Source organism: Bubalus bubalis, chromosome 1 (assembly GCF_019923935.1).
Source record: "Bubalus bubalis isolate 160015118507 breed Murrah chromosome 1, NDDB_SH_1, whole genome shotgun sequence".
In the NCBI taxonomy this organism is placed as follows: Eukaryota; Metazoa; Chordata; class Mammalia; order Artiodactyla; family Bovidae; genus Bubalus; species Bubalus bubalis.
This window is the reverse complement of record NC_059157.1, coordinates 176,096,272-176,106,826: the sequence shown is the minus strand read 5'-3', so window position 1 is coordinate 176,106,826 and position 10,555 is coordinate 176,096,272. Positions and strand designations below refer to the sequence as shown.

The following is a 10,555-nucleotide window of genomic DNA, read 5'->3' as shown; positions in this document are numbered from 1 at the left end:
TAAAGGTTTGACCTCAGACAACTGGTGCTTCTCTATATATAGCAAGATAAATTTTGCTTCCTCCTTTCTGATTTGGATGTCTTATTTCTTTTTCTTGCCTGATTGCTCTGGCTAGAACTTCCAGTACTATATGAGTAGGAGTGGTGAGAGGAGGCACCTTTGTCTTATTCCTGATCTAGGAGAAAAGCTTTTGGCTTTACACTGTTGACTATGATGTCAGCTGTGGACTTGTCAAACATGGCTTTTATTATGTTGAGACACATTCTGTTTATACCTAATTTGCTAAGAGTTTTTATTATGATAGGATATTGAATTTTGTCAAGTGCCTTATCAGCATCTATTGAAATGATCATATGATTTTTATCCTTCATTCCACTTAGGTGGTGTATCATGCCTATTGATTTGTAAATGTGAACTATCCTTGCATCCCAGGAATGAAAAGTGAAAGTGAAGTCACCCAGTCGTGTTCAACTCTTTGGGACCCCATGGACTATAGCCTACTAGGCTCCTTGATCCATGGGATTCTCCAGGCAAGAATACTGGAATGGGTTGCCATTTCCTTCTCTAGGGGAGCTTCCCAACCCAGGGATCAAACCTGGGTCTCCCACATTGCAAGGCAGACGCTTTCATTTCTGAGCCAGCAGGGAAGCCCTATAACCTCATTTGCTGCTGCTGCTGCTAAGTCGCTTCAGTCGTGTTCTACTCTGTGCGACCCCATAGACGGCAGCCCACCAGGCTCCCCCGTCCCTGGGATTCTCCAGGCAAGAACACTGGAGTGGGTTGCCATTTCTTTCTCCAATGCATGAAAGTGAAAAGTGAAAGTGAAGTCGCTCAGTCGTGTCCGACCCTCAGCGACCCCATGGACTGCAGCCCACCAGGCTCCTCCGTCCATGGGATTTTCCAGGCAAGAGTACTGGAGTGGGGTGCCATAACCTCATTTGATCAGGGTATAATTGTCCTAATGCATCAGTGAGTTGCTACTGCCCTCTCGTGGTTGTAGTCGGACACGACTGAGCGACTTCACTTCACTTCTCTCGGTTGTAAGAAAGAGTAGTCCTTGGACTGATTACCTCTTGTGCTGTACTTAGTTGCTCAGTTGTGTCTGACTTTTTATAACCCCATGGACTGTAGCCCACCAGGCTCCTCTGTCCATGGGGATTCTCCAGGCAAGAACATTGGAGGGGGTTGCCATGCCCTCCCCCAGGGGATCTTCCCAACCCAGAGATTGAACCCAGATCTCCTGCATTTCAGGCGGATTCTTTACCATCTGAGCCACCAAGGAAGCCCTGATTACTTCCTGGGGACATGGAAATATAGTCTTCAGGTCTCTGAACTATGTAACCAGTAAGCTTTTTTGTTACATACTGTTAGGATCTACAAGGAAAGGCATACCAAAAAAATTTTCATAAACTGGGAAAATGTGGAACAAATATCCAGCTAACTTAAAACAGAGAATAAATAAATCTCACAATTGCCATCAAAACTTGGCAGTACCTTAAATGTAGTAGTGACATAAAATATGTCCAATTAATGGGTAGACTCTGTGATCTTTGTAAGATTTCAGAAACCTCTTTGGTACATCTTAGCATGAGTCAAGATTTTGAATCAGAGCTAAAAGAGTTTCCAGCTTATCCTTACTTGACAGTGGCACCTTGTGTCATGATTTCTGTGATCCTCAACACCTAGCACAGGGTCTCACATTATGAGACACTCGATTAAGTTTTATGAAATGGTTAAATGAACCCACACAATTGCATATGTCAAATGGCTCATTCTTTAGATAGAATATTAACAGCTAATATTTAGTAAGCACTTAGCTATGTGCTGGGCATGGTTACATGCACTTAATATGTAATCACTCATTTGATTCTTATTATAACCTTATGACATAGGTACAATCATTATCATTCCCCCTTTACAGATAAGGGAACTTTCCCAGGCTACTCTAGAATAGGGTTGTACTCACCACCACCCATGAAATTAGGCATGACCGTATTTCTCATTTGGGCCAATGAAATACGTGTGGGAATGACATGCCACTTTCAAGAATAAGCTCTAAGAATCAGTATACAATTCCTTACAATTCTTTCCCCTTTCCAAGGTGATCATGGATGCACTTGTCAAAATGAACTTTTGTCAGCCTGGTCCCTGAGTGACTGATGAATAAAAAAAATCCCTGTTGGACATGTGTGTGTGTGTGTGTGTATATACATATATATATATATATATATATATATAGCATGGACAAGCTATAAACCTTCATTTGGTTAAGTCATTGAGATTTTGGGCTTTCTTATTTCTTCACCATAACCTGGCCTATCCTGAATATCATTTATTGAGCATGTAACAAATACAATTAAGGTGCTAAGTTCTTTACAGGGTTTATCTCAATTAATTGTCAAAACAGCCTTACAAGGTAGATGTTATTATTCCTCTCTTACCTTGAGGCTTCCCTGATATCTCAGTTGGTAAAGAATCTGCCTGCAATGCAGGAGACCCGGGTTCAATTCCTGGGTCAGGGAAATCCGATGGAGAAAGGATAGGCTACCCACTCCACTCTTGGGCTTCCCTTGTGGCTCAACTGGTAAAGAATCCACCTGCAATGTGGAAGAGCTGGTTTTGATCCCTGGGTTGGGAAGATCCCCCGGAAAAGGGAAAGGCTACCCATTCAAGTATTCTGGCATGGAGAATTCCATGGACTGTATAGTCCATGGGGTCACAAAGAGTTGGACATAACTGAGCAACTTTCACTTTCACTACCATTAGGCATGTAGTTTTAGAGATGTTACACAGTATGACCATTTCCCCAGTTGCTGAGTGGTAGAACCAGCAAATCATGTGCAATCATCATTTATCACTTACCAGTTATTAGTTATTCACTACATGGCCTGCAGAGGAATGCACAAAGTTAATATTATATGCTTTTAACCAAGGAGGTTGCCATTTTGCTTGGAGAGGTGAATAAATATGGCTTCAGTTCAATTCAGTCGTTCAGTCATGTCCGACTCTTTGCGACCCCATGAATTGCAGCATGTCAGGCCTCCCTGTCCATCACCAACTCCTGGAGTTCCCAAACCCAAGTCCATCGAGTCAGTGATGCCATCCAGCCATCTCATCCTCTGTTGTCCCCTTCTCCTCCTGCCTCCAATCCCTCCCAGCATCAGAGTCTTTTCCAATGAGTCAACTCTTCGCATGAGGTGGCCAAAGTATTGGAGTTTCAGCTTTAGCATCATTCCTTCCAAAGAACACCCAGGGCTGATCTCCTTTAGAATGGACTGGTTGGATCTCCTTGCAGTCCAAAGGACTCTCAAGAGTCTTCTCCAACACCACAGTTCAAAAGCATCAATTCTTTGGCGCTCAGCTTTCTTTATAGTCCAACTCTCACATCCATACATGACTACTGGAAAAACCATAGCCTTGACTAGACAGACCTTTGTTGGCAAAGTAATGTCTCTGCTTTTGAATATGCCATCTAGGTTGCTCGTAACTTTCCTTCCAAAAAGTAAGCATCTTTTAATTTCATGGCTGCAGTCACCATCTGCAGTGATTTTGGAGCCCAAAAAAATAAAGTCTGACAGTGTTCCCACTGTTTCCCCATCTATTTCCCATGACGTGATGGGACCAGATGCCATGATCTTCGTTTTCTGAATGTGGAGTTTAAGCCAACTTTTTCACTCTCCTCTTTCACTTTCATCAAGAGGCTTTTTAGTTCCTCTTCACTTTCTGCCATAAGGGTAGCCATACAAAAAGGAAGATAGTGGTCTGTAATGGTCTGAACGTTCAAAGAAGACTTCATGAGAGGCTGGAGAGTTGATCAGCATTGGAGGGGAAAAAAATTATGTGCATGGGACAGAAAGGATATCTCAAGCAGGGCTAACATCATAAGAGAAATGAATAATGATAAGAACAAGGATCATGTTAGTAAGGAACAAGACCAGGCAAGCTAGAGCAGAAGATTCAAGTTAAAATGGAGCAGTCAATAAAATCAGAAAGGCATATCAAAAGAATATGGACAGGAGTGTCAGGTGGAGGGGCTTACTCATTTATTCATTTGATACAAAAATTCTGACCACCTGCAGTGTACCCAGCATATGTGCATATGCAGTGAGCATAGTTCATGGTCTAGGAAAAAAGTGATATTAATCAAATAATTACAAAGGAAGTAGAAAGTAAAGTAGGAACAAAGGAAGAGGCCCCCATGAGGAGGGGGCTTGGGAAGTAGTGAGTCAACGCCCACCTGGATCACAGAGCCAGTCAACCAGTGCTTGTCAACTTGCAAGGGTGAATAGAGAAGATAAGATTAGTATTAGATTAATTATGGTGAAGGACCAGGCAAGATTAAGTGACTTATGAAACAGAAATGAGAGGCTGGTCATATGCTACAACAAGAGTATTTTATCTGAAATCACAAGACCTGAGTTCAAGCCTCCATGATAACATTTAAGTTGTCTGTGACCTTGGGAATATTACTTGAATGTTGTTTCTAGCTGTGTGACTTTGGGCAATTTACTTTATCCCGTTTCCATTTCTTCATCTGTAAACTGAAGGCAATAAGCACTACCTCACCTAGAGTTGTGCAGATTGAATGAGGTGGTGTGTGTATAACTGGCAAGTGTTTAGATAATCGATAAATATTAATCATATATTTATAAAACTGTCAGAATTTTAAGGAAAGCTGTGTCTTTATATAAAAAATATTTTGAAGATATTTAAGGGCAAAAGAAGGTATTTCTATGGCATGAGTACAGAACATGGGAAAGACCAGTGTACTACATATACTTAATTTGAAACAAGTGTTGGCATGCTCTTCCCAATTTGACAGGACTCTTGGTAGTTCCTCAGCAACATTTTTGGAAACATTTTTGGTGCCAGTTCAGTTGACAGGCTGTTCACTGGACTTTACTAATGTGTTACCCTTCCAAAGGCTGCACCTGCTCTAAGCCTGGCACAGATTGCCAACAAGCTTGAGAAAAAATGTGCCCATTCCAAGGGACACTTGTATTGTAAAAAGCATGGCTGGTGGAGGATGGTGATGCACAGAGAATCAGGTACCTCTGAGGAAGGGCATTACATCTGAGGACACACAATAGTTGTCCACACAGATTGTCAGTCCCACCTTGGATGAGACTGCTCTAAGAATACAGGAAGACAAAAACAGCTGAAAGGGAGAGGGAGGCAGCTCTAGCTCCAAGTAGCCTTCCAACTCTATGGCATCAGAACCATGGACACTTCCACCATCAATGAGGGAAAGAAGGAATGTGGTAGCATGAGTCAACCTTCCCTAGCACATCCTGCTTATTTCTGATACTTTGGAGACTTTACTAAGCAGAAGTAGTCCCCATCCCTGACTGGTGCAGCCCAGCCCAGAAGGTGCATGAGTGATGGAGGAGAAAGCTGCTGAATTTTAGCCTCACTTCACCCTGTAAATGTGATGAACCCATAAGCCCTGAAGAAGAAACTCACTGGCAGAAAGAATAAGGTTAAATTGTTTAAAGCAAGCATGTTCGCCTTTCTGTTACCTATCGAGGCCCTTGCATGTTGCTAAGCCTCATCTTCAAAGAAGATGATTAGAAGCCTCACAATGGGCAGCACAAATGTTCATACTATAAATGAGACCATTGCTGGGAAAGGATATCTGGGTCAACTTCATGTCATGAAACTAAGATGGCAAAGGCTACCTGCAGACCATGTAAGGAGAAATCCTGATAAGGTGTGTGTCCCAATGGGGAAGATGGGACTGGAGGCTTACTTCTTTGCCCACTAGTAGGTTCTTGAATGAAGTACCCAGGGCTCAGCTTAGGGCATGACTTAGAACTGACCTTCAAAAAGTGTTCCTGGAAATGATACTAATAACCGTTATTTTCCGCTTAAAATCCGGTGATAAGCACTCCACATTATTTCATTTACTTTTCATTATAATCAACATCTTCAGATTCCACATGTGAAAACTGAGATTCTGAAAGGTTAAGTAACTTGTCCAAACTCAAGCAGTTAGTGAGTGGTAAAATAATTCTAAACTTATGTTCTTAATCAGGATATCTGACATTGGGCCTGTGCTGAAAATCCCGCATGGTTATGGGTCCAGGAACAAAATTGTCTTCCCCCCTCCAGATATCAGGAAACACTGAAAGTCCCTGAAGACCACCTTTACCAAACAGAGATGCCAGTACAACATTTTTCAGTAGAGAAGTTTGGGAAATAAGTAAGAACAAAACGAGAAAGCTATTTCTGGTTTCATGATTAAGGGCTCTGAAATCGAATTCAAGAATAATATTTGTAGTGATAGTAGTAGAAGCAGTAACAGCAGTAGTTGTTGTTGTTTAGTTGCTCAGTTGTGTCCAACTCTTTGCAGCCCCATGGACTGCAGCATGCCAGTTTTCCCTGTCCTTCACCATCTCCTCGAGATTGTTCAAACTCAAGTCCATTGAGTCAGTGATGCCATCCACCCACCTCATCCTCTGTTGTCCCCTTCTCCTCCTGCCTTCAGTCTTTCCCAGCATCAGGGTAACAGTAACTAATAGTGAGAAACTACTACATGCCAGGCATTCTTCCAAGATAGTGGAATTGACTAAAGTATATTAGTAATCAAAATACATGTAAACAAACTATATTATTACAATTATCAATTAAGTCATAGAGATTATAAGGATTTTTAAAAAGATGAATCTAAAATAAAGCCATAAGAAAGATGGAAAAATAAAAGAATAAAAAAATACATCATGTGCTGCTGCTGCTGCTAAGTTGCTTCAGTCGTGTCCGACTCTGTACGACCCCATAGACGGCAGCCCACCAGGCTCCCCCGTCCCTGGGATTCTCCAGGCAAGAACACTGGAGTGGGTACATCATGTAGATATTACCAAAAAGAAAACTAAGTAGGCAATATTAATTGCATAAAAATTAAGATTAATAAAATAAGGGAGGACTACAACATAATAAAAATAGGAACATTCAAACAGAAAATATGGAATAATAAATGCTGCAAATATGCACCAAACAGCATAGACTCTGAAGCAGATTGTATTTTCCAAAGTTTGCCACAAAAATATTTCCCATCCCACATACTCTTCTGCAGTGTGACCCTGCCACTCCCCATGAGGAGAGAATCTGCTTTCCCTGCCCTTGAAACTGAGTTGGCTTTAGTCTCTGGGTGGAAATCAATAGGATGAAATAGAACTGATGCTATGAGATTTCTGAGGGGCTTGGTCAGATTTTATTACTTGTTCTCTTGAAATGTCTGCTCTCCAGACTCTCCTCATCAGGGCACTCCCTCTCAGAACCCAGCTGAATGCCATGCTATGAAAAGGTCAAACCCGTGAAGGGCTGTGTGTGGGTCTCTTGGACATTAGCTTTGGCCTTTGAGTCACCACTGCTCAGGCTCTAGACTTCATGTGAAGAAATTTCCAGGTGATTCCAGTGCCCAGCCATTCAAGTCATTTGCATATTCATTACTGAGGTCCCACAGGTTGTTGAGAAGAGACAGGCAATCCCCAGCGTTCCCTGCACAGATTCCTGACTCAGAATTCATAAGTATAATAAAAATATGTGTTTTACCACAAAGCATGCTTTGTTTTACAGTGATAGATAACCAGAACAAGCTCAAAATATAAATCAAATATATGGACTCAATATGTATAAAGTAAAAAGGTTGAAGATTTTTAAGAAAATTTTAAAATTTACAATAACAGCAGGAAATGTTAATACAGCTCTATTAAAAAACAATAGATCAAGCAAATTTTAAAAGTGTAATAATAAAAAGCAATATAATTAGCAAGTTGATCTAACAGATATGATAATTCTGAACCCACAAAATAAATAACATATCCTTTACAAATTTAAATGCAACACTTATTTTTAAATTATTTTTAAAATTGATTCTGACATTGCATTAGGTGACAATAGAAGTCTCAAATTATTTCAAAGAATAAAATCATACAATACAGACAACATTTCCTGATATAACTAAATTAGAAATGAACAATAACAAAGAAAAGCTGGAGGTATTATGGTCCACAACTTCAGCCTATACTACAAAGTTATAGTAATCAAAACTGTATGGTACTCACCCAAAAACAGACACATAGATCAGTGCAACTGAATAGAGAGCCCCAAAATATATCAATGCATGTATTGCTAGTTAATCTATGATGAAGAAGGCAAGAATATACAATGGGAAAAAGACCATCTCCTCAACAAGTGGTGTTGGGGAAACTACACCTAAGTGCAAAAGAATGAAACCAGAACAATTTATTTAACCATGTACAAAAAGAAACTCAAAATGAATTACAGACTTAAATGTAAGACCAGAAACCATTCTAGAAGAAAAGATAACCAGTACACTATTTGACATCAGTCTTAGGTATATTTTTTTGGATCTATCTCCCCAGGTTAGGAGGGCAACAACAGGAAAAAAAAAAAAAAAATAGGACTAAATCCAACTAAAAAGCTTTTGCCCAGCAAAGGAAACCATCAACAAAGCAAAAGACAAACTACTGAGTGGAAGAACATATTTTCCAGTAATGTATCTGATAAAGGGTTGATATCAAATTATATAAAGAAATTATACAACTCAATATCAAACAAACAATTCAGTGTTGGCCAAAATGGCAGAATAGGAAGACACTGAGCTCACCTCTTCCCAAAGGCACACCAAGTTACAACTATTTATGGATCAGCTTTTGGTGTGAAAGACCTGAAAACTAGCAGAAAAGCTTTTCCACAACTAAAGATCTAAAGAAAGAAGCACAAGGAGATGAGTAGGAGGGGTGGAAATGTGGTACAGTCAAGACCAACACTCCCAGGTAGGGGACCCACAAACAGGAGTTTAATCACAACTGGAAAGGTTTTCCCCAGGAGTGAGGAATCCAAGCTCCATTATTGAGGACCCAAACCCTGGGATCCTGCACCAGGAAGACAAGCTACCAGAACATCATTCCTTTAAGGCCAATGGGGCTTGAGTACAGAAAAACTAGAAGATAGGAAACAAAGACTCTATTCTTAAAAGATTCACACAAAATTTCATACATTCCAAGTCCCAGTGAAGAACAATTTAAAAACTTTAGGTACATTCTTTTTAAGTACGGTAAAATTCAAACAAAAGTAGAGAAGAGTATAATAAATCTCTATATATCGATTATCCAGCTTCAACCATTATTAGCATTTGACTATCTTAGGGTGAAATATATCATTCCATCCATAAATCCTTCAGTGTGTACTTCTAAAAGATAAGCATCTCTCTCTTTTAAGCAAACCACATTCTATCATAACACCCAAAACAACTAACAGTAATTCCTCAATAATTTTTATATAGTTAGTTTGAATCAGGATTCTAAACAAGGTCCATATATTGCATTGGGTTTGTGTGTCTCAGTTATCTTTTAATTTGTAAGTTCAATTCTCTTTCTCCCTCTCTCTTTCTTGCTAATTATTTGTTGAAAAAAGCCTGGTTGTTTTCCTTGTAGAATTTTCCATGGCCTGCATTTTATTGATTCTGTCCCCATGGGGTCATTTAACATGTTCTTTGTTTCCTTGTACTTCCTATAAACTATTAGTTAGATGCTGAGATCTAATTTGGTCAAGATTTGGATTTTGGGCAAGAATACATCATAGGTGATGCTGTGTACTTCCAGCACATCAACTCAGGAGATTTTAGAAGCTATCAGGGATTATTGCTCACCTTCGTTTGACCATTAGGAGCTGCAAAGTGGTGATCTCCTAGCTTGTCATTTTTTATTAACAAAAATTATTCTAAAAAGAGCTTTCCTTCATCAACTGAGGTATAGTTTATATTGAAAAAGCAGGATAAACACTGACACTTTCCCTTTCTACAGGGTTTTCAAAATAGTGATTTGATCTCCTAACATCAAAGATTCTATGAAGGATATTTTTAGTATCATTATGAATTCATGGATTTTAATATGTATGATGTATTTCAATCCTCTGCAGATATTATTCTTTTTGATGGTCATATTGTGCCATCTTTGGCCAATGACAATGAATCCCTTTAATTACGCTTCAGGGTCCTATTGTTATGACCTTGGTAGTCTTTGATAGCTTCTTTGTTATCTATTGTGACAGATGTTCCAGGCTCATTTTGTACATTTCCTGTCCCAGATCTGGACTAAGCAATTCTTCAAGAAGCCGTGATTCTTTTCAGTGGGAATGATATTTAAAGAAATGCATTTTTAAATGGACAGATTGGAAATAAATTAGTTATGTGGTCATTTCAAGAAGCTAAAGCAAAAGTTTCTTTGAAATGAAATGGAAGAAAATAGTAAAGTTAAGGGCAGAAAATAGGAGCTAAAAGATGGCTCATTGTAAACATAATAAAACTAGTTGAATAATAATAAAACAGACTAAACTCTAAACAGAATTTTAACAAGACTGAGTAAGAATGAAAAGGCAGAAATAAACAATATCGTGGAGGGGGAAGACATCTACAGCAAAGACTAAAAATTGTAATTTAACATTATAAATAATTTTCTCTAAACATATTAGTAAGCAAATGTATTAGAAAAAGTTCCTAAGAAAAAAATCTAAAAAGCAAAATGAAGAAGAA

General features: G+C 39.2%; 1 non-coding gene across 1 annotated transcript; it reads left to right on the top strand.

The window, feature by feature from the left end:
* Nucleotides 1-2,450: 2,450 nt before the first annotated feature.
* TRNAC-GCA lies at nucleotides 2,451-2,523 on the top strand. The gene has a single exon. It is a non-coding gene; the product is annotated as a tRNA-Cys (tRNA).
* Nucleotides 2,524-10,555: the final 8,032 nt, after the last annotated feature.